Source organism: Equus asinus, chromosome 11, assembly GCF_041296235.1.
Source record: "Equus asinus isolate D_3611 breed Donkey chromosome 11, EquAss-T2T_v2, whole genome shotgun sequence".
Taxonomy (NCBI): Eukaryota; Metazoa; Chordata; class Mammalia; order Perissodactyla; family Equidae; genus Equus; species Equus asinus.
In genome coordinates this window covers 2,576,034-2,598,744 of record NC_091800.1, presented here as the reverse complement: position 1 = coordinate 2,598,744, position 22,711 = coordinate 2,576,034, and the positions used below count along the sequence as shown (strand labels likewise).

General features: G+C 40.6%; 1 protein-coding gene across 2 annotated transcripts in view; it reads right to left on the bottom strand.

Annotated features, from left to right (window-relative positions):
- RNF17 (ring finger protein 17) overlaps window positions 1-22,711 on the bottom strand; it is a 154,370-nt gene that overhangs the window by 108,028 nt on the left and 23,631 nt on the right. The gene's annotated exons all lie outside the window — the stretch shown is intronic.

Below are 22,711 nucleotides of genomic sequence, written 5' to 3'. Positions count from 1 at the left end.
AAAAACTCATGCTCTTGGAGTGATATCAGCAAAATGGCAGACTAGGATCTAAGCCCTTGTTTCCCAGTGGAGATGTCAAATAATAACCAAAATTGGTTAAAACAACCTTATAGGAACTCTGGAAAATAGACAAAAGTGTACAGCAACCAAGCAAATGCCCAATTAAGAGAAAGCCACATTCACAACAACAGGAAATTTCATGATGTTTTCACTTGTCCTTGCACAGACCCCTTGGCACGGTGCAGTCTTGGTCTAAAGAAGGCAGAACAGTTCCCAATTACTTCTCTCTAACCAAAGGGAGCATAACAAACCTTATTTGCAATCTTCTACTTTGCTGGGGGGCTGCCTGAGGAACTAGTCTACTTCACCTAACTTGGAGCTCAGATGAGTGAGAAGCAGCAAGCACTGCTTGGGAAGGCTGCAGGAAGATTAACAGCTATAGATGCTTGGACAAGAGATCAGAGGTAGACACACAACAGACCATCTGAGGCTTGGAGGAGAAGCTGGGGTTAGATTTTTTGGGAAATTAATACATTTAAAAGCAGCCATGTATACAAGGGAATCAAAAAAATCACACTCAAAACAGTGGAGGCACGCAAGCAACTCCAGCCAGCCAGTTGTGGTGGCACCTGTGGCCACGGGGAGTGGAGCAGCAGCAGAGGCGGAGCCCAATAAGTGGGCCCCCAGCCACAAGTTAGAGCCTGACAGCAGCATCACAGGTGCACACAGGAGCGCCAAGTGCAGTGGCGCCTGCACAAGGCAATGGGTAACAGCACCTTCCTTCCCTGCTCCACCCACAGCAGCAGAGCTTCCTAACCAGGTGATACCAGATGTGGTGGAGGTATCAGCCATCTCTGTACCCCGACTGGTGAGGCCAGAAACCAGGGAAATACTGGCAAGAGCAAGGAATCAGTGACCCCTATAAGTTCTGGCAGCAATGCAAGAGTACTGTTGATACCCTGACAGATGCAGTGGAAAGTAGAATGTACATATCCCTCCAATACAGCCAGAGACAGCTCAGGTAACAGAATCCAAAAACTAGCACTATAGTACCACCTAATAAAACAACAAAAGAAAGTTCTCTAATCTCTAACCAGTTAAAAACTTTGAATCAAAACAAACAAAGCTACCCCTAATTAAGAAAAGTCCTTGCTATGGCAAAGGAATAACCCAGCAAGCACCACAAAAAGCCATGGTAACACAGCATCACACACACAAAAAAGAACAATTCTCCAGAAATCAAACATAACGTCATGAAAGATTGTGATCTAATTGATAAAGATTCAAAATAGCTGTCATGAAGAAACTCAAAGAGCTACAACAACAACAACAACAACAAAACCTCAGAAAGGCAGTTCAATGAACTTAGGAATAAAATGCATGACTAGAAGGACGACTTTACCAAAGAGATTAGAAATCTAAAAAAGAACCAAACAGAAATTCTGGAGCTCAAGAACCCAACAAATGAGCTATGAGAGCAGAGCATATGGAAGAGAGAATTAGCGAGTTCGAAGATAGAAATCTAGAAATGATGGAGGTAGAAGAGAAGAGAGATTTTTAGAAAATGCGGAGGAGTTGGCCCTGTGGCCGAGTGGTTGGGTTCCTTCACTCTGCTTCAGTGGCCCAGGGTTCACTGGTTCAGATCCTGCGTACGGACCTACACACCACTCATCAAGCCATGCGGTGGCAGCATCCCACATAGAACTACAATGACACACAACTAGGATATACAACTGGGGCTTTGGGGAGAAAAAAAAGCAGAAATTCTACAAGTATTATCTGATCCCTTAGAAAGGGCAACATAAGGATAACTTAGAAGCCCAGAAAGAGAATAGAGAGAGAAGGGAACAGTGAGCTTGTTTAAATAAATAATAAGTAGGAAACGTCTCAAACCTAGAGAAGAAACTAAATATACAAATCCATAAAGCTAATAGAAAACCCAATTATCTCACTGCAAAAAGACCTTCTCCAAAATATATGATGATAAAACTGTCAACAGTCAATGACAAAGGAAATTAAAGGCAGCCAGGGGGCAAAAACCCAATAACCTAGAAGGTAACCTCCATTAGGCTATGAGCAGATTTCTCAGCAGAAACTCTACAGGCTAGGAGAGAATGGAATGATACATTCCAAATAATGAATGATAAGAATTCTCAGCCAAGAATACTCTATCCAGCAAAGTTATCTTTCAGATATTCAGGAAAAATATTTTCCCAGACAATAAAAAAAGCTGAGAGAGTTCATTACCACTAGACCTGCCTTACAAGAAATCTTGAAAAGAGCTCTCCTACCTGAAATGGAATGCAAAGGTATACAAAACTTTGATCCCTTAAGGTAATACACAGAATCAGGAAATTGCAATTCTGTATCAGAACAGGTTAGTAAACACTTAATAATAACATAAAGGTTAAAGGAATAGGAAGCATTAAAAATAACTATACACTTCACTTTGGTAATGAACTCACAATACAAAGAGGGATAATTTGGGTCAACAAAAAAATAGAAGGGGAAGATGAAATGGATAGAACCTGGATAGGCTAATAGAGATAAGTTTCTATCAGCAGAAAAAGGACTATCTCATCTATGAGAACCTTTATATAAACCTTATGATAACCACAAAACAAAAATTCAGAGCAGAGTCACAAAACATAAAAAAAGAGGAAAACAAGAAACACACTGCAGAAAATCACTGAACTGAAAGGGCAGACAGAAACACAAAGAAGAAAAAACAATGGAAATACAGAATAAGCAGAAAACAAGAGATAAAATGGTAGTATTAAGTCCTCATAAATAAATAATTACCTTAAATGTAAACACACTAAATTCAGCAATCCAAAGACAGAGTGGCTAAATGGATTAAAAAATGAGACCCAACAATATGCTGCCTCCAGGAGACCCATCTCAGCTCTAAAGACAAAGATAAGCTCAATGATACTCCAAGCAAATGGCAACCAAAAGAAAGGGGGTGTAGGCATACTTACCTCAGACAAAACAGACTTCAAGCTAAAAAAGATAACAGGAAACAAAGATAGAAATTATAATGATAAAGGGGAAAATTCATCAGAAGACAGAACATTTATTAACATTAACACATATGCACCTAAAATTGGAGCACCAAAGTATATAAATCAACTACTAAGGGGCCTAAATGAAGAAACTGACAGCAAGACAATAACAGTAGAGGACTTTTAACACCTCACTTACATCAAAGGATAGAGCATCCAGACAGAAATTGAACAAGGAAAAAAATCAGCCTTAAATGAAACATTAGACCAGATGGACTATATAGATATATATAGAACATTCCATCCAAAGGCAGCAGAATACACATTCTTCTCAAGTGCACATGAACAATCTCAAAGATAGACCATACGCCGGGAAATAAAACCAGTCTCTAATCAATCATTGCAATACACCACACTAACAAAGTGAGTAATAAAAATCATATGATCATCTCAATAGATGTAGATAAAGCATTCAACAAGATTCATCATCCATTTATAACAAAAACTCTCAATAAAATGGGTGTAGAAGGAAATATCTCAATAAAGGCCATAAATGACAAACCCACAGCCAACATCACACTTATTTTTGGTGAAAAAACCAAAAGCCATCCCTCTAAGAACAGAAAAAAGGAAAGAAAGCCCCCTCTTACCACTTTCATTCAACATAGCATTGGAAGTCCTAGGCAAGAAAAAGAAATACAAGGTATCCAAATTGGAAAGGAAGAAGTAAAACTGTCACTAGTTGAGGATGACACGATTTTATACAAAGAAAACCCTAAAGAATCCATCAGAAAACTATTACAAAGAATAAGTGAATACAGTAAAGTTGCAGGGTAAAAAACCAATATACAAAAATCAGTTTTGTTTCTATACACTAACAATAAACTAGTGGAAAGAGAAGTAAAAAATACAATGTCATTTACAAACACAATCAAAAGATTAAAATATCTAGGAATAAATTTAACCAAATAAGTACAAGACCTGTACATTGAAAACTATAAGACATTGTCAAAAGAAATCAAAGACGACCCAAAGAAATGGAAAGAAAATTCATGTTCATGGAACAGAAGAATTAACATAGTTAAAATGTCCATACTACCTAAAGTGATCTACAGATTCAGTGCAATTCCTATCAAAAAGCCAACGAGATTGTTCACAGAAATAGAACAAAGAATCCTAAAATTTATATTGACTAGACCAAAGACACTGAACAACCAAAGCAATCCTGAGAAAAAAGAAGAAAGTTGGGAGGCCGGGCAGGTGGTGCAGTGGTTAAGTTTGGTGAGCTCTGCTTCGGCAGCCAGGGTTTGTGGGTTGGGATCCCAGGCACAGACCTACTCCACTCATCAAGTCACACTGTGGTGGCAATCTACATACAACATGGAGGAAGACGGGCACAGATGTTAGTTCAGGGCCACTCTTCCTCAAGCAAAAAGAGGAAGATTGGCAACAGGTGTTAGCTCAGGGCCAGTCTTCACACCAAAAAAAAAAAAAAAAAAAGGAACAAAACTGGAAGTATCACACTCCTTGACTTCAAAGTATACTACAAAGATATAGTAATCAATGGAGCATTGAGTACTGGGAGAAAAACAGACACACAGGTCAATGGGGCAGAACTTAGAGCCCAGAAATCAACCCAAATATTGATGGACACCTAATTTTCAACAAAGGAGCCAAAAAAATATAATGCAGAAAGGAAAGTCTCTTCAATAAATGATGTTGGGAAATCTCAATAGCTACATAGAAAAGAATGAAAGTTGACTACTATCTTAGAGTAGACACAAAAACTGAGTCAAAATAGATTCAAGACTTGAACTTAAGACCTGAAACCATAAAACTCCTAGAAGAAAACATATGCTCTTTGGCAGGGATCTTTTTTTCTTTTTTGAGGAAGATTAGCCCTGAGCTAACATCTACTGCCAATCCTCCTCTTTTTGCTGAGAAAGACTGGCCCTGAGCTAACAGCCATGCCCATCTTCCTCTATTTTATATGTGGGGTGCCTGCCTCAGCATGGCTAGACAAGCAGTGCGTAGGTCCATGCCTGGGATCCAAACCGGCGAAACCAAGGCCACCACAGCAAAACGTGCAAACTTAACTGCCGTATTACCAGGCCAGCCCCTTGGCAGGAATCTTAACAATATCTTTTTGGACATGTCTCCTCAGGCAAGGGAAACAAAAGAAAAAATAAACAAATGGGACTACAGCAAACTAAAAAGCTTCAGCACAGCAAAGGAAACCATCAACAAAACGAAGAGACAACTTACTGACTAGGAGAAGATATCTGCAAATCATCTGATAAGGAGTTAACCTCCAAAGTATATAAAGAATTCACACAACTCAACAACAAAAACCAAACAACCCGATTAAAAAATGGGCAGAGGACCTGAACATTTTTCCAAAGAAGATTATAGACAGCCAACAGGCACATGAAAAGATGTCCAACATCACTAATTATTAGGGAAATGCAAACCAAAACTACAATGAAATACCACCTCACACCTGTCAGAATGACTATTATTAAAATAACAAAAAATAAGTGTTGGAGAGGTTGTGGAGAAAAGGGAACGCTCAAATACTGCTGGTGGGAATGTAAATTGGTCCAGCCACTATGGAAAACAGCATGGATATTCCTCAAAATATTAAAAATAGAAATACCACATGATCCATCTATTCCATTTATCCAAATAAAATGAAAACACTAATTTGAAAAGATACATGCATCCTTATGTTCACTGCAGCATTATTTATAATAAATAGCCAAGACTCAGAAACAACCTAAGTGCCCACTGATGGATGAATGGATAAAGAAGATGTGATATATATACACAATGGAATACTACTCCACCATAAAAAAAGATAAAATCTTGCCATTTGTGACAATACGGATGGGCCTTGAGGGTATTAAGCTAAGTGAGATAAGTAAGGAGGAGAAAGACAAATACTGTATGATTTCACTCACATGTGGAATATAAAACACAGGGGGCCAGCCCCATGGCCAAGTGGTTGGGTTCACATGCTCCACTTCAGTGGCCCAGGGTTTGCTGGTTCGGATCCTGGATGCAGACCTACACACTGCTCATCAAGCCATGCTGCAGTGGCAACTCACATAGAAGAACTAGAATGACTTATAACTATGTACTGGGGCTCTGGAGAGAAAAAAAAAAAGAGGAAGACTGGCATCACATGTTAGCTCAGGGCCAATCTTCCTCACCAAAAAGTATACCTTTAAAAAAAAGGTAACTAAAAAAATACAAAAAGCAAGTAAGCACATAGATAAAAACAACAGATTGATGGTTACCAGAGGCGAAGGAGGGCAGAGGGAGGGAAACAGCATTAAAAGAGGTCATTTCTACAGTGACAAATGGAAACTAGCCTTTTGGTGGTGAACATAATGTAGTCTATACAGAAGTCAAAATATAATGATGTACACCTGAAATTTACACAATGTTATAAACCAATGTGACCTCCATGAAAAAAAAAGCTACACTTAGACTCACCCAAGATATATGCTCAGAAAAGACCTGAGAATACTTAAGCTTTCACTTCAGGCTGATCCCAAGGCTCAGAGAATGTTCAGCTACTCAGTGAAGGACTGCCCACAGCCAAGAGCCAGTCCGTAAAGCCTGGAAGAGGTGGTTGTTTTTTTAAATGCCCAATTTTCTATTTTTTAATTTTTATTTTTTTAATTGAGGCATAATTGACACATAACATTAGTTTCAAGTGTACTACATAACGATTTGATATTTATATATAGTGTAAAATGACCATTACAATAAGTCTAGTTAACACCCATTAACATACATACACATTTTTTTTTGTGACTTTTAAGATCTACTCTCTTAGCAACTTTGAAATATACAATAGAGTATCATCAACTGTAGTCATCATACTGTACGTTACATCCCCATGACTTATTCATTTTATAATAAATATAATTGGAAGTTTGTACCTTTTGACCCCCTCCACCAAATTCGCTCACCTCCCACTCCCTGCCTCTGGCAACCACCAATGTGTTCTTGGTATCTATGAGGGTTTATTATTTTTTTTTAAGGATTCCACATATAAGTGAGATCATATGGTATTTGTCTTTCCCTTTCTGACTTCTTTCACTTGGAATAACACCCTAAAGATCCATCTATGTTTTTGCAAATCATAAGGTTTCATTCTTTTTTATGGCTGAATAATACTCCATCACATAACACCCCCCCCACACACACACATTATTTTAATCCATTCATCCACTGAAGTACACTTACATTGTTTCCATATCTTGGCTATTGCAAATATTGCTGCAATGAACATAGGGATGCATATATCCTTTCAAGATAATGTTTTCGTTTTCTTTGGATAAATACCCAGAAGTGAAATCACTGGATCATATGGTAGTTCTATTTTCAAGTTTTTGAGGAACCTCTATACTGTTTTCCAATTTACATTCTCACCAACAGTGTCTCCACATCCTCGCCAACACTTATTATCTCTTATCTTTTTGATAATAGCCATTCTAATGGGTGTGAGGTGTGAGGTCACAAACTGTGGTTTTGATTTGCATTTCCCTGATGATTAGTGATGTTGAACATCTTTTTATCTATCTGTTGGCTACCTGAAGATCTTCTCTGGAAAAATGTCTATTCAGGTCCTTTGCCCATTTTTCAGTTGAATAATTTGTTCTTTTGTTACTGAGTTGTATGAGTTCTTTATATATTTTGTTTAACCCTCTATCAAATATATAATTTGCAGATTTCTCCCTTTCATTACACTGACCTTTTGATTTTGTAGACTGTCTCCTTGGCTGTGCAGAAGTTTTTTAGTTTGATGTAGTCCCACTTAATTTTGCTTTAGTTGCCTTTGCTCTTGACGTGAGATCCAAAAAATTCATCGGCAAGACTGATGTCAAGGAGCTTACCGCTTATGTTTTCTTCTAGGAGTTTTATGGTTTCAGGTCTTTGGTTCAAGTCTTTAATTTGTTTTTTTTTTTTTTCAAGTTTTTCCTCCCATAATTTTTTTTTTAATTAATGTTATGATAGATTACAACCTTGTGAGATTTCAGTTGTACATTTTTGTTAGTCATGTTGTGGGTACACCACTTCCCCCTTTGTGCCCTCCCCCCAACCCCCTTTTCCCTGGTAACCACCGATCTGATCTCCTTATCAATATACTAACTTCAACCTATGAGTGGAGTCATATAGAGTTCGTCTTTCTCTGACTGGCTTATTTTGCTTAACATAATACCCTCGAGGTCCATCCACGTTGTTGTGAATGGGCCAATTTTGTCTTTTTTTATGGCTGAGTAGTATTCCATTGTGTATATATACCATATCTTCTTTATCCAATCATCAGTTTCTGGGCACATAGGGTGGTTCCACGTCTTGGCTATTGTAAATAATGCTGCGATGAACATAGGGGTGCAACGGACTCTTGAGATTTCTGATACCAGGTTCTTAGGATAGATACCCAGTAATGGGATGGCTGGGTCATAGGGTATTTCTATTTTTAACTTTTTGAGAAATCTCCATACTGTTTTCCATAGTGGCTGTACCAGTTTGCATTCCCACCAACAGTGTATGAGGGTTCCTTTTTCTCCACAACCTCTCCAACATTTGTCGCTCTTGGTTTTGGATGTTTTTGCCAATCTAACGGGTGTAAGGTGATATCTTAGTGTAGTTTTGATTTGCATTTCCCTGATGATTAGCGATGATGAACATCTTTTCATGTGTCTATTGGCCATATTCATATCTTCTTTTGAGAAATGTCTGTTCATGTCCTCTGCCCATTTTGTGATTGGGTTGTTTGTTTTTTTGTTGTTAAGCAGTGTGAGTTCTTTGTATATTATGGAGATTAACCCTTTGTCGGATAAGTGGCTTGTAAATATTTTTTCCCAATTAGTGAGCTGTTTTTTTGTTTCAATCCTGTTTTCCCTTGCCTTGAAGAAGCTCTTTAGTCTGATGAAGTCCCATTTGTTTATTCTTTCTATTGTTTCCCTCAACTGAGGAGTTATAGTGTCCGAAAAGATTCTTTTGAAACTGATGTCAAAGAGTGTACTGCCTATATTCTCTTCCAAAAGACTTATTGTCTCAGGCCTAATCTTTAGGTCTTTGATCCATTTTGAGTTTATTTTGGTGTGTGGTGAAAAAGAATGGTCAATTTTCAATCTTTTGCATGTGGCTGTCCAGTTTTCCCAGCACCATTTGTTGAAGAGACTTTCTTTTCTCCATTGTAGGCCCTCTGCTCCTTTGTCGAAGATTAGCTGCCCATAGATGTGTGGTTTTATCTCTGGGCTTTCAATTCTGTTCCATTGATCTGTGGACCTGTTTTTGTACCAGTACCATGCTGTTTTGATCACTGTAGCTTTGTAGTATGTTTTGAAATCGGGGATTGTGATTCCGCTGGCTTTGCTTTTCTTGCTCAGGATTGCTTTAGCAATTCGCGGTCTTTTGTTGCCCCATATGAATTTTAGGATTGTTTGTTCAATTTCTGTGAAGAATGTTCTTGGGATTCTGATTGGGATAGCATTGAATCTGTAGATTGCTTTAGGTAGTATGGACATTTTAACTATGTTTATTCTTCCAATCCATGTGCATGGAATGTCTTTCCATCTCTTTATGTCATTGTCAATTTCTTTCAAGAAAGTCTTGTAGTTTTCATTGTATAGATCCTTCACTTCCTTGATTAAGTTTATCCCAAGGTATTTTATTCTTTTCATTGTGATTGTGAATGGGATTGAGTTCTTGAGTTCTTTTTCTGTTAGTTCATTGTTAGTGTATAGAAATGCTACTGATTTATGCACGTTAATTTTATACCCTGCTACTTTGCTGTAGTTGTTGATTATTTCTAATAGTTTTTCTATGGATTCTTTGGGGTTTTCTATATATAAGATCATGTCATCTGCAAACAGCGAGAGTTTTACTTCTTCGTTACCTATTTGGATTCCTTTTATTTCTTTTTCCTGCTGAATTGCTCTGGCCAGCACCTCCAGTACTATGTTGAATAGGAGTGGTGAAAGTGGGCACCCTTGTCTTGTTCCTGTCCTCAAAGGGATGGCTTTCAGTTTTTGTCCATTGAGTATGATGTTGGCTGTGGGTCTGTCATATATGGCCTTTATTATGTTGAGGTACTTTCCTTCTATACCCATTTTATTGAGGGTTTTTATCATAAATGGGTGTTGGATCTTGTCGAATGCTTTCTCTGCATCTATTGAGATGATCATGTGGTTTTTGTTTTTCATTTTGTTGATGTAGTGTATCACGTTGATTGACTTGCGGATGTTGAACCATCCCTGTGTCCCTGGTATAAATCCCACTTGATCATGGTGTATAATCTTTTTGATGTATTGCTGTATTCGGTTTGCCAGAATTTTGTTGAGGATTTTTGCATCTATGTTCATCAGTGATATCGGCCTGTAGTTCTCCTTCTTTGTGTTGTCCTTGTCACGTTTGCGGATCAGAGTGATGTTGGCTTCATAGAATGTGTTAGGGAGTACTCCATCTTTCTCAATTTTCTGGAACAGTTTGAGGAGGATAGGTATTAAGTCTTCTTCGAATGTTTGGTAGAATTCTCCAGAGAAGCCGTCTGGTCCTGGACTCTTATTTTTGGGGAGGTTTTTGATTACCGTTTCTATTTCCTTACTTGTGATTGGCCTATTCAGATTCTCCGTTTCTTCCTGATTCAGTTTGGGGAGATTGTAGGAGTCTAGGAATTTGTCCATTTCTTCCAGGTTGTTCAATTTGTTGGCATATAGTTTTTCATAGTATTCTCTTATGATCTCTTGTATTTCATTGGTATCTGTTGTGATTTCTCCTCTGTCATTCCTAATTTTATTAATTTGCGATTTCTCTCTTCTTTTCTTGGTGAGTCTGGCTAGGGGTTTGTCAATTTTGTTAATTCTTTCGAAGAACCAACTCTTTGTTTCATTGATCCTTTCTATTGTCTTTTTTGTTTCAATATCATTTATTTCTGCTCTTATTTTTATTATTTCCCTCCTTCTACTGACTCTGGGCTTTGCTTGTTCTTCTTTTTCTAGTTCTGTTAGGTGTTGTTTGAGGTTGCTTATGTGAGCTTTTTCTTGTTTAGTGAGGTGAGCCTGTATTGCGATGAATTTCCCTCTTAGGACTGCTTTTGCTGCATCCCAAATGATTTGGTATGTCGTGTTCTCATTTTCATTTGTCTCCAGATAATATTTGATTTCTTCTTTAATTTCTTCAATGATCCATTGTTTGTTCAGAAGCGTGTTGTTTAGTCTCCACATTTTTGCACCTTTCTCTGCTTTTTTCTTGTAGCTGATTTCTAGTTTAATAGCATTATGATCAGAAAAGATGCTTGATATTATTTCAACTCTCTTGTATTTATTGATGTTTGCTTTGGTTCCCAAAATATGGTCAATCCTTAAGAATGTTCCATGTGCACTTGAGAAGAATGTGTAACCTGCTGTTTTTGGATGAAGTGTTCTATATATATCTATTAAGTCCATCTGGTCTAATTTTTCATTTAATTCTATTATTTCCTTGTTGATTTTCTGTCTGGATGTTCTGTCCATTGGTGTTAATGGTGTGTTGAGGTCCTCTACTATTATTGTATTGTTGTTGATGTCTTCTTTTAGTTCTATTAAGAGTTGCTTTACAAATTGTGGTGCTCCTGTGTTGGGTGCGTATATATTTATAAGTGTTATGTCTTCTTGGTGGAGAGTCCCTTTTATCATTATATACTGTCCCTCTTTGTCTTTCTTTATCTGTTTTGCTTTGAAACCTACCTTGTCTGATATTAGTATAGCGACACCTGCTTTCTTTTGTTCATTATTAGCTTAGAGTATTGTTCTCCATCCCTTCACTCTGAGTCTGTGTTTGTCTTTGGGGCTGAGGTGTGTTTCCTGGAGGCAGCATATTGTTGGATCTTGTTCTTTGATCCATCCTGCCACTCTGTGTCTTTTGATTGGGGAGTTCAATCCATTTACATTTAGAGTGATTATTGATATGTGGGGGCCTACCACTACCATTTTGTGTCTTGTTTTCCGGTTTTCTTCAATTTCCTTTGTTTCTCATCCCATGGTTTAATCTGTTCTGATGAAGAGCTGCTACTCTCTGTTGTTGTCCTTCTACTTATCTCCTCTGCTCTTGGTTTTGTAGTCCCTTTCCTTTTTTGGATTTTTCAGGAATGAGGGTTTTCCTGAAGAGGAGGTTTTGTGGCAATGAACTCCCTTAATTTTTGTTTATCTGGGAAAGTTTTTATTTCTCTATCGTATTTGAAGGATATTTTTGCTGGGTAGAGAATTCTCGGCTGTAGATTTTTGTCCTTCAGATTTTTGAATATATCATTCCACTCTCTTCTAGCCTGTAAGTTTCTGTGAGAAATCTGCTGATAGCCTGATGGGGGTTCCTTTGTAGGTTAGTTTCTTTTGCCTGGCTGTCCTTAGTATTTTCTCCTTGTCGTTGACTTTTGCTAGCTTCACTACTATATGCCGTGGAGTTGGTCTTCTTGCATTGATAAAGTTTGGAGATCTATTGGCTTCTGTCACCTGAAGATCCATCTCTCTCACCAGATTTGGGAAGTTCTCAGCCATTATTTCTTTGAATAGGCTTTCTGCCCCTTTCTCCTTCTCTTCTCCCTCTGGTATACCTATAATCCTTACGTTGCATCTCCTAATTGTGTCTGATAATTCTCGGAGAGTTTCTTCATTTCTTTTTAGTCTTGCTTCTCTCTCCTCCTCTGCCTGCAGCAATTCTCTATTGCCATCTTCCAAATTGCTAATTCTTTCCTCCATATTATCAGCCCTACTGTTCAGAGCATCTAGATTTTTCTTAATCTCCTCTATTGTGTTCTTCATTTCCAATATTTCTGTTTGGTTCTTCTTTATCGTATCAAACTCTTTTGTGACATAGCTCCTGAACTCGTTGAGTTGTCGGTCAGAATTTTCTCTTAACTCATTGAGTATTTTAATGATGGCTGTTTTGAAGTCATCATCATTTAGGTTATATATCTCATTTTCTTTGGGATTCTTTTCTGTGTATTTGTTATTTTCTTTCTGTTCTGGAGATTTAATGTATTTTTTCATATTGCTTGATGTTGTTGATTTGTGCCTCTGCATGGAGATAGAGTTTAGTTGCTCCTTTCACTTGTTTCAGCTGCTGCGGTGGGGGAGCAGCTGTTTATACTGCACCAACCAGGAACCCTGTCCGCAGTTGCTAACTGGGCCTGGGCCCCTCCTTGTAGTCCCAGTGGTCCTTTGGATTCCCTCCTCTGCCGTGGGGGCCGTCACAGGGGGGCTTCATGCTGCTGGTGCCTACTGTTGCAGCCCACCTAGACGTGCTCCCTCCTTGGGGTCTGCAACGGTGTTATGGGCTTTTCCAGCGGCCGGGGTGAGATCACTTATATTTGTCGCTCCGTTGCTGTCGGCACCCACAAAATCTCACTTGTCCACTATGGGTCGCAGGAGAGCTATTGGCATCTTCTACAGTCTGTGGTTAGTTCACCTAACTATGCTGCTTTTGTCCTGGGGTCTTCTAGCCTTGTGGCTGCCGGCTGGGTGCTTTCTACTGGTGCTGTACAGAGGCTTTCCCTGAGACCGCTGTGAGCCTATAGGGTTTCCCCCTAGGCTACGGAGCTGGGTCGCTGGAACTCCCCCCAGCCCCAGTCCTGTTCCCCAGGAACTCGGGGAGCCCTTTGCCCTGACTTGGGGGGATAGCCGGAGATCCTGATTTCAGTGGTAGCTGGTCAGCTGCTACCCTGCCTAATATTCTCCTCTCCGGGACCCTCCCAGTATTGTGGATGCTGGGCGTGGCCCCTCTGCTAATAGCAGACAGAGAGTTTAGTCTGCTGCCTGGGCAGAACTCTGGATCTTCCCCTCTGGGGCGCGGAGCGGGCCTCTGGAGCTTCCCCCAGCCCCAGTCCTCTCCGAGATCTCCGGCAATCCCTAGCCCCACGAGGCGGGCAATGGCAGCTGAAGGTCGCCCCGCCCTCTGGGATTCTCTCCAGGACTTTCCCGGAGTTGAATGCTGGGCGTGGCCCCTCCGTTAAAGGCAGACAGAGAGTTCTGTCTGCTGCCCAGGCAGAACTCTAGAGCTTCCCCTCCGGGGTGCAGAGCCGGCCTTTGGAACTTCCCCCAGCCCCAGTCCTCTCCGCGATCTCTGGCAATCCCTAGTCCCACGGGGCGGGCAACGGCAGCTGGGGGTCACCCCGCCCTCTGGGATTCTCTCCGGGACTTTCCCGGAGTTGAATGCTGGGCGTGGCCCCTCCGCTAATGGCAGACAGAGAGTTTTGTCTGCTGCCTGGGCATAACTCTGGAGCTTCCCCAGCCCCAGTCCTCTCCGAGATCTCCGGCAATCCCTAGCCCCACGGGGCGGGCAATGGCAGCTGGGGGTCGCCCTTCCCTCTGGGATTCTCTCCGGGACTTTCCCGGAGTTGAATGCTGGGCGTAGCCCCTCCGCTAAAGGCAGACAGAGAGTTCTGTCTGCTGCCCGGGCGGAACTCCGGAGCTTCCCCTCCGGGGCGTGGAGTCTTTGGAGCTTCACCCAGCCCCAGTCCACTTGGAGATCTCCGGCAATCCCTAGCCCCACCATGCCGGCAGTGGCATCCGGGAGACCTCTGTACCCTCAGCGACTCTCTCTGGCACCCTCCGGGCGCCACGAACACCAGGCGGGATCTCCCCGCCAATGGTGGGGAGAGACTCTCCCCGCGGGCCCAGGTGTGCAACTCCAAAGTTTCCCTCTGCGTTTAGGAGTAATTGCGGGGGGTTTAGGTAGGGTTCTGGTCACCTGTTTCCACCGTCGCTCCTCTGTTATGTGCTCGCTCCTGCCCTAGATGTGTGTTGATCTTCTGGGGGTGTCCGTTGGAAGAAAGCTGCTTGCGGGTACTAGGCTGTTTGGTCGGGGTCGGAGAGTTTTCACCTATTTCCACATCCTCCCGGAGGAAAGTCCGTCCGCCTTCCGATGTATAGTCACGTGGGTCTCCCAGACGTCCTGAGATGCTGTCTGGATATCCTTTGTTAAGCAATAAGTGTCCAAATAATTGTAGACTCGAAGGGGAAGAGACAAAGAGGACTACTCACGGCGCCATCTTGGATCCCCCCCTAATTTGTTTTTATTTAATTTTTGTGTATGGTGGATGACAGTGGTCCAATTTTCCCAATGCCATTTATTGAAGAGACTGTCCTTTCCCCATTGTATGTTCTTTGCTCCTTTGTCATAAATTAATTGACCGTATAGGTATGGGTTTATTTCTGTGCTCTCTTTTCTCGTCTATTGATTTCTATCTGTTTTTAGGCCAATACCATACTGTTCTGATTACCATAACTTTGTAAAATAGTTTGAAATCAAGAAGCATAACGCATTAAGCTTTGTTTTTTCTCAAGATTTCCTTGGCTATTCAGGGTCTTTTGCGGCCTCATACAAATTTTAGAATTGTTTGTTCTAGTTCCATGAAAAATGCCATTGGAATTTTGGCAGGGATTGCATTGAACCTGTAGATTGCTTTGGGTAGTACAGACATTTTAACAATATAAATTATTTCAATTCATGAGGATGGAACAGCTTTCCATTTATTTGTGTCTTCAATTTCTTCCATCAATATTTTATAGTTTTTAGTGTACAGGTCTTCTGTCTCCTTGTTTAATTTCATTCCTAGGTATTTATTTCTTTAGATGAAATTGTAAATGAGATTCTTTTCTTTCTGATAGTTTGTTATTAGGGTATAGAAATTCAATAAAACCCTTCAACTTGACTCAATTTCTTTATTAGCTCTAACAGTTCTTTGGTGAAGTTAGTTTTCTATATTTAATATCACGTCATCCACAGACAGTGGCCATTTGATTTTTTCCTTTCTGGTTTGGATGCCTTTTATTTCTTTTCCTTGCCTAACTGCACTGGCTAAGACTTCCAATACTATGTTGAACACAAGTGGCGAGAGTGGACATCCTCATCATCCGGATCTTAGATGAAAAGCTTTCAGCTTTTTGCCGCTGAGTATGATATTAGCTGTAGGTCTGCCATAAATGGCTTTTATTATGATGAGGTACATTCCCTCAATATCCAATTTATTGAGAGTTATCATAAATGCATGCTGAATCTTGTCAAATGCTTTTTTGGTGTTGAGATGATTTTTATCTTTTATTTGGTAATGTGGCATACCACACTGATCTGTCGATGCTGTCCCATCTTTGCATCCCTATAATAAATCTCACTTAATCATGGTGTTTAATCCTTTTAATGTGTTGTTGAATTCAGTTTGCTAATATTTTGCTGAATATTTTTGTATGTATGTTTATCAGCAATACTGACTTGCAATTTTCATTTCTTGTGATGTCCTTGTTAGGTTTTGATGTCAGGGTAATGCTGGCCTCATAACATGAGTTTGAAAGTGTTCCCTTCACCTCTATGTTTTGCAAAACTTTGTGAAGAACTGGTATTAATTTTTCTTTCAATGTTTGGTAGAATTCACCAGGGAAGCCATCTGCTCCCAGACTTTGTTTAGAAGTTTTTCATTACTGACTCAATCTCTTGACTAGCATCAAGTCTTTTCAGATTTTCTATTTCTTTGTGATTAAGTCTTGGAAGGTTGTATATCTCTAGGGATCTATGTATTTCTTCAAGGTTGTCCAACTTGTTGGCGTATTTGTTCATAGTAGTCTCTTATGATTCTTTGTATTTCTGTGGTATCTGTTGTAATGTCTCTTCTTTCATTTCTGATTAATATATTTGAGGCTTCTCCTTTTTTCATGACTAGTCTAGCTAAATAAAGCTTTGTCAACTTTATCTTTTCAAAGAACTTCAAATGCCCAATTTTCAATAATAAACCACAAGGCATACAAAGACATAGAAAACATGGCACATTCAAAGGAAGAAAATACAGTGCTAGAAACCATCCCTGAAGAAACATGAATCAAGTTTACTAGACAAAGACTTTAAAACAATTGTCTTAAATATCCTCAAAAAGTAAAGAAAACCTGGACAAATAACTAAAGGGAATCAGGAATATGATAAAAGACCAAAATGAGAATACCAACAAAGAGACAGAAAATATAAAAAGGAACCAAACAAATTCTGGAGCTCAAAAGTATGATGAACAAAATGAAAAATTTACTGGAAGGGTGCCACCACAGATTTGAGCAGGATTAGAAGGAATCAGCAAACTTGATGATGGGGCAACTGAAATAATAATTGAGTCTGAGGATAAGAAGAAAGAATGCAGAGAAGTGAACAGAGCTTAAGGGACTTGAGGGACACGCTCTAGAGGACCAACATACGCATTATGGGAGCCACAAAAGTAGAAGAGAGAAAGGTGCAGAGAAATTACAAAGAACTGCTGAAGAGACATCAGGATCATGACAGAATGAGCACTTCCCTTGGACCTTCCCCTCTAAGATGCAACCAAAACGACATTCACACACCAATAGAGGACATACACATATCACAAAACACATCTGAGAGACCCACGCAGCCATATGCCTGAAGGTGGTGGTGGGGCTGGATCCTCCAGAGGAAGTGGAAGCTGGTCTGCAGGAGCTCTGTAGAGAGAGACAGGTCACAGAGTGGCAGGAAGGGCACAAGTGAAAAGGGTTCCCCACCCCCGTGTGGCAATACAGCCACAGAATTGTCCAGGGCATGGTGCAGAGAGCACAGCAGTGGCTGTGAGGAAAGCGCACAGGTGAGGGAGGTATCCAGTCCCTGCCCAGCACTCCAGCCCCAGGATCACCCAGAGCAAGGCACAGAGACCTTGGTGGTGGTGGGGAAAGTCTGCAGCCCCAGAATTGTCTGGAGCACAGTGTGGAGAGTGGGGCAGTCATGAAAGGGGAAGTGCGCAGGTGAGAGCTTTCCCCAACCCTGCCCAGTAATCCAGCCTCAGAATCATCCAGAGCATGGCACAGAAAGTGTGGCAGCAGCAGAGGGGAAAATGCGCAGCCAAGAGAGGTGCCCTGGCCCCCACCTGGTACTCCAGCCCAAGAATCGTCTGGAGCTCAGTGTGGTGGGCTTGGCAGCAGCACTGGGGAAAAAAACTGCACAGTCCTGCAATCGCACGGAGCTCACTACAGAAAGACAAGTAGGGGCTAGGGGAAGCGCTGAAGGGGAGAACCAACCCTCCCACTGCCCAGTGGTCCAGATTTGCCATCGATCAGTCACTCAGAGAGAAAACGAGTCAGTAGCTGGAGTTGGGGAGCCCCTGTTCATGCTGGGCCCAAAATACACAGCACCTGATCCCCACCAAGTGGCGGTACGTGGCAGCTGCAATCGGATAAGAGCACCACAGGGAAGCAAAAATTTACTCCATTAAGCAGGATGACTAGGTATATTAAAGCTCCAGACGAGAAGGAAACTGACAAGTACCCAGAAACCAACCCTGAAGACACAGAAATCCATAACCTAAATGAAAAAGAATTCAAAACAGCTATCAGAAAACAACTCAATGAGTTATAAGAAAACACAGAAAGACAAATTAACGAACTCAGGAGCTTCTTCACAGAGGAGACTGAAACCATAAAGAAGAACCAGTCAGAATTGTTGGAGATGAAAACCACAATGGATTAAATAAAGAAAAATCTGAATTCCCTAAACACAGAGCTGTCAATATGGAGGAGAGAATCAACCAGTTAGAGGATAGTACTATAGAAATGCTTCAGAGGGAGGAGAAGAGAGAACTAAGACTAAAAAGAAATGAGGAAGCTCTCAGAGAAATATCTGACTCAATCAGGAAATGCAACATAAGGACTATAGGTATTCAAGAGGGAGAAGAGGAGGAGAATGGAGCAGAAAGCTTGTTCAAAGAAATAATAGCTGAGAACTTCCCAAACTTGGGGAGGGAGCTGGAAATCCATGTGAAAGAGGCCTCCATACCTCCAAACATTGTCAATGTAAAAAGACCCACTGCAAGGCATTTGGTAGTGAAGCTGGCAAAAGTCAAGGACAAAGAAAATATACTAAGAGCAGCAAGGCAGAAGAAAATAACTTACAAAGGAACCCCTAACAGGCTTTCAGTGGACTTCTCAGCAGAAACCTCACAGGCTGAGAGAGAGGGGAATGACATTCAAAATCCTCAAAGACAAAAACTTTCAGCCAAGAATACTCTATCCAGTGAAAATCTCCTTCAGATATGAGGGAGAAATAAAAACTTTCCCAGATAAAGAAAAGCTAAGGGAGTTCACTGCCACAAGATCCCCCCTACGAGACATCGTCAAGAAGGCCCTCATAACTGAAAAAAAAAAAAGAGGAAAGGGCTACAAAGCCCTGAGCAAGGAGATGAATAGGTAGGCAATGAACAGAAAACAGTAGCTCTCTATCAGATCAGGTTAGTAAACACTTAAATTTAACATCAAGGATAAAGAGAAGGAAAACACCAAAACAAAAATGATCTCATCACTCTAACCACAAACTCACAACACAAGATGGAAAAAGACATGAGAAAAACAACTCAGAAGGGAAAGAGGAAAGGGATGGAATCAGTATAATCTAAGGAAATAAGAGGCTGTCAGAAAACAGACTATCTCAACTGTGAGGTTTTCCATATGAACCTAAGAGTAACCATTAAACAAATAATTAGAACAGAGACATTTACAATAAACAGGCAGAAAATGAAGAAAATCAACAGAGAAAATTACCTAATCAAATCGGTAGTCCAAAATACACAGGACGAGAAACAAAGGAAATGCAGAAGAACCGGGAAATGTGCGATAAGATGGCAATATTAAGCCCTCATATATCAACAATTACTCTAAATGTAAAGGGACTGAATTCTCTAATCAAAAGACAGTGGCAGGATGGATTAAAGAACAAGACCCAACAATATGCTGCCTCCAGGAAACACACCTCAGTTCTAGAGACAAACATAGGCTCAGAGCAAAGGGATGGAAGACAATACTCCAAGCTCATAGCAAACAAAAAAATCAGGTGTTGCCATATTTACATCAGATAAAGTAGACTTAAAGACAAAACAGGTAAAGAGAGACAAAGAGGGGCAATATATAATGACAAAAGGAACTCACCAAGACGACATAACACTTACAAACATGTTGCACCCAACACAGGAGCACCAAAGTACATAAGGCAACTATTAACAAGCCCAAAAGGAGATATCAACGACAACACAGTAATAGTAGGGGACCTCAACACCCCACTTACATCACTGGACAGATCATCCAGACAAAATGTCAACAAGGAGACAGTGGACTTAAATGAAAACCTAGGCCAGATGAACTTAAAAGATATATATAGAGAGAGCACTCCACTCAAAAACAGCAGAATATACATTCTTCTCAAGCACACATGGAACATTCTCAAGGATATAGCACATACTGGGAAACAAGGCAAACCTGAACAAATTTAGGAAGATTGAAATCCTGTCTACTATCTTTTCCACCCATAATGACATGAAACTGGAAATCAACTAGAAGAAAAAAGCTAGAAAAGGAACACTAATGTGGAGCCTAAACAACATGGTACTAAACAACCAATGGGTTGCCAAAGAAATAAAGGGAGAAATCAAAAAACATCTGGAGACAAATGAGAATGAAAACACACCATACCAACTCTTATGGGACGCAGCAAAAGTGGTCCTAAGAGGGAAATTTATAGCAACACAGGCCTACGTTAACAAATAAGAAAGAGCTCAATAAATGATCTTAAACTACGCATAACAGAACTAGAAAAAGAAGAATGAAGCAAGCCCAAACTCAGCAGAAGGAGGGAAATAACAAATAGTAGAGCAGAAATACATGAAATGGAAACAAAAAAAGACTGTAAAAAGGATGAAGGAAACAAGGAGCTGGTTCTTTGAGAGGATAAACAAAACTGACAAACGCTTAGCCAGTCGCAGTAAGAAAAAAAGAGAGAGGGTTCAAATAAATAAAATTAGAAATAAAAGAGGAGAAATTACAATGGATACCATAGAAATACAAAATATTATAACAGAATATTATGAAAAACTATATGCTAACAAACTGGACAATCTAGAAGAAATGGATAAATTCTTAGACTCTTACAACCTCCCAAAAATGAATCAAAAAGAAATAGAAAATCTGAATAGACCAATCACAAGTAAAGAGATTGAAATAGTAATCAAAAACGTCCCCAAAAATAAAAGTCCAGGACCAGATGGCCTCTTGGGAGAATTCTACCAAACATTCAAGAACAATTTATAACATATTCTTCTCAAACTATTCCAAAAAATTGAGGAAGACGGAAATATTCCTAACACAGTCTATGCAGTCAACATCACCCTAATCCCAAAGCCAGAGAAGGGCAACAGAAAGAAGGAAAATTACAGGCCAATATCACTGATGAAGACAGATGCAAAAATCCTCAACAAGTGATGTCAGCGTCATGGCGGAGTGAGATTGCCCTGGACTCTCTCTCTTCCAACACACAACAAAAAGGAGAAACCATATTCCAACAGAAAATATCCTAACAACACAGGAATCCTTGGGGAATCACGGCAGCCAAACAACAGAGGGTGGAGTGGTTGGAGCCCCCCTTGGAGGAGCTGGAACAGGGTAAGGTCCTCCCCTAAGGACTGGGATCACTGTTCTGGGAGGCTCCGTGAGGGAAGGAGTGGGGGAGGGGTAGTGCATTCACGGGATCACCCAGGACTCCGTAGTGCCCATGCAGCCTAGAGGGAAACCCTTTAATAAGTCAAAAGCTTTCGTGTGGGGTGACCTCATCAAGCCAAGACCCCAGGAGACCAGACAGCCAGAAGTGATTGGGAAATCTGGGTCTGTGGCAAAAGAAAATGCTCCCCAACCCCCTACCCCCCGCCCCGCGGTGTGCTGCACCATCTCAGCTGAAGGCAGTGGGCTCAGAATACATTGCTCTCGACCACCATGTAGTGGTGATAGGCTGTAACTGTAACTGAATAATATCACAATGGGGAAAACCCCTAGTTCCAGCATCAATCAGTTCATCAAACTCCAGACCAGAGGGAAAATAATAAATATCAAGAATTATGTCCCAAGGACTCAGAAATAAGTAAACTAAACAACAATGAATTCAGAATAGCTATTGTCAAAAAAACTCAAGGAGGTAAAAGTGAATATAGAGAAGCAATTCAACGAGTTCAGCAGTTACTTCACAAAAGAAATTGAAACTATAAAGAAGAATCAATCAGAAATAGTAGAGATGAAAGACACAATGGAAGAGAAAACAAAATAAGGATTCCCTGAGTGCTTGTGTGGACACCACACAGGAGGGAATCAGCATAATCGAAGATAGACATGTTGAACGGCTCCAGACAGAGGAGGAGAGAGAACTGAGACTCAAAAGAAATGAAGAAAGTCTCCAAAAAATATCCGACTCAATGAGGAAATGCAACATAAAAATTATAGGTATCTGAGAAGGTGAACAGAAGGAGAATGGAGCAGAAAGCGTGCTCAAAGAAATAATAGCAGAGAACTTCCCAAATCTAGGGAATGAGAGAGCAATGTGTGTTGAGGAAGCTTTCAGATCTCCTAGACTTGTCAGTGTAAAAAGAACTACAGAAAGGCATATGGTAGTAAAACAGGCAAAAATGAATGACAAAGCAGGCTGGCCCAGTGGCGCAGCAGTTAAGTGTACATGTTCCACTTCAGGGGCCTGGGGTTTGCCGGTTCGGATCCCGGGTGCCAACACGGCACTGCTTGGCAAGCCATGCTGTGGTAGGTGTCCCATGTATAAAGTAGAGGAAGATGGGCACAGATGTTAGCTCAGAGCCAGTCTTCCTCAGCAAAAAGACCTGGATTGGCAGCAGATGTTAGCTC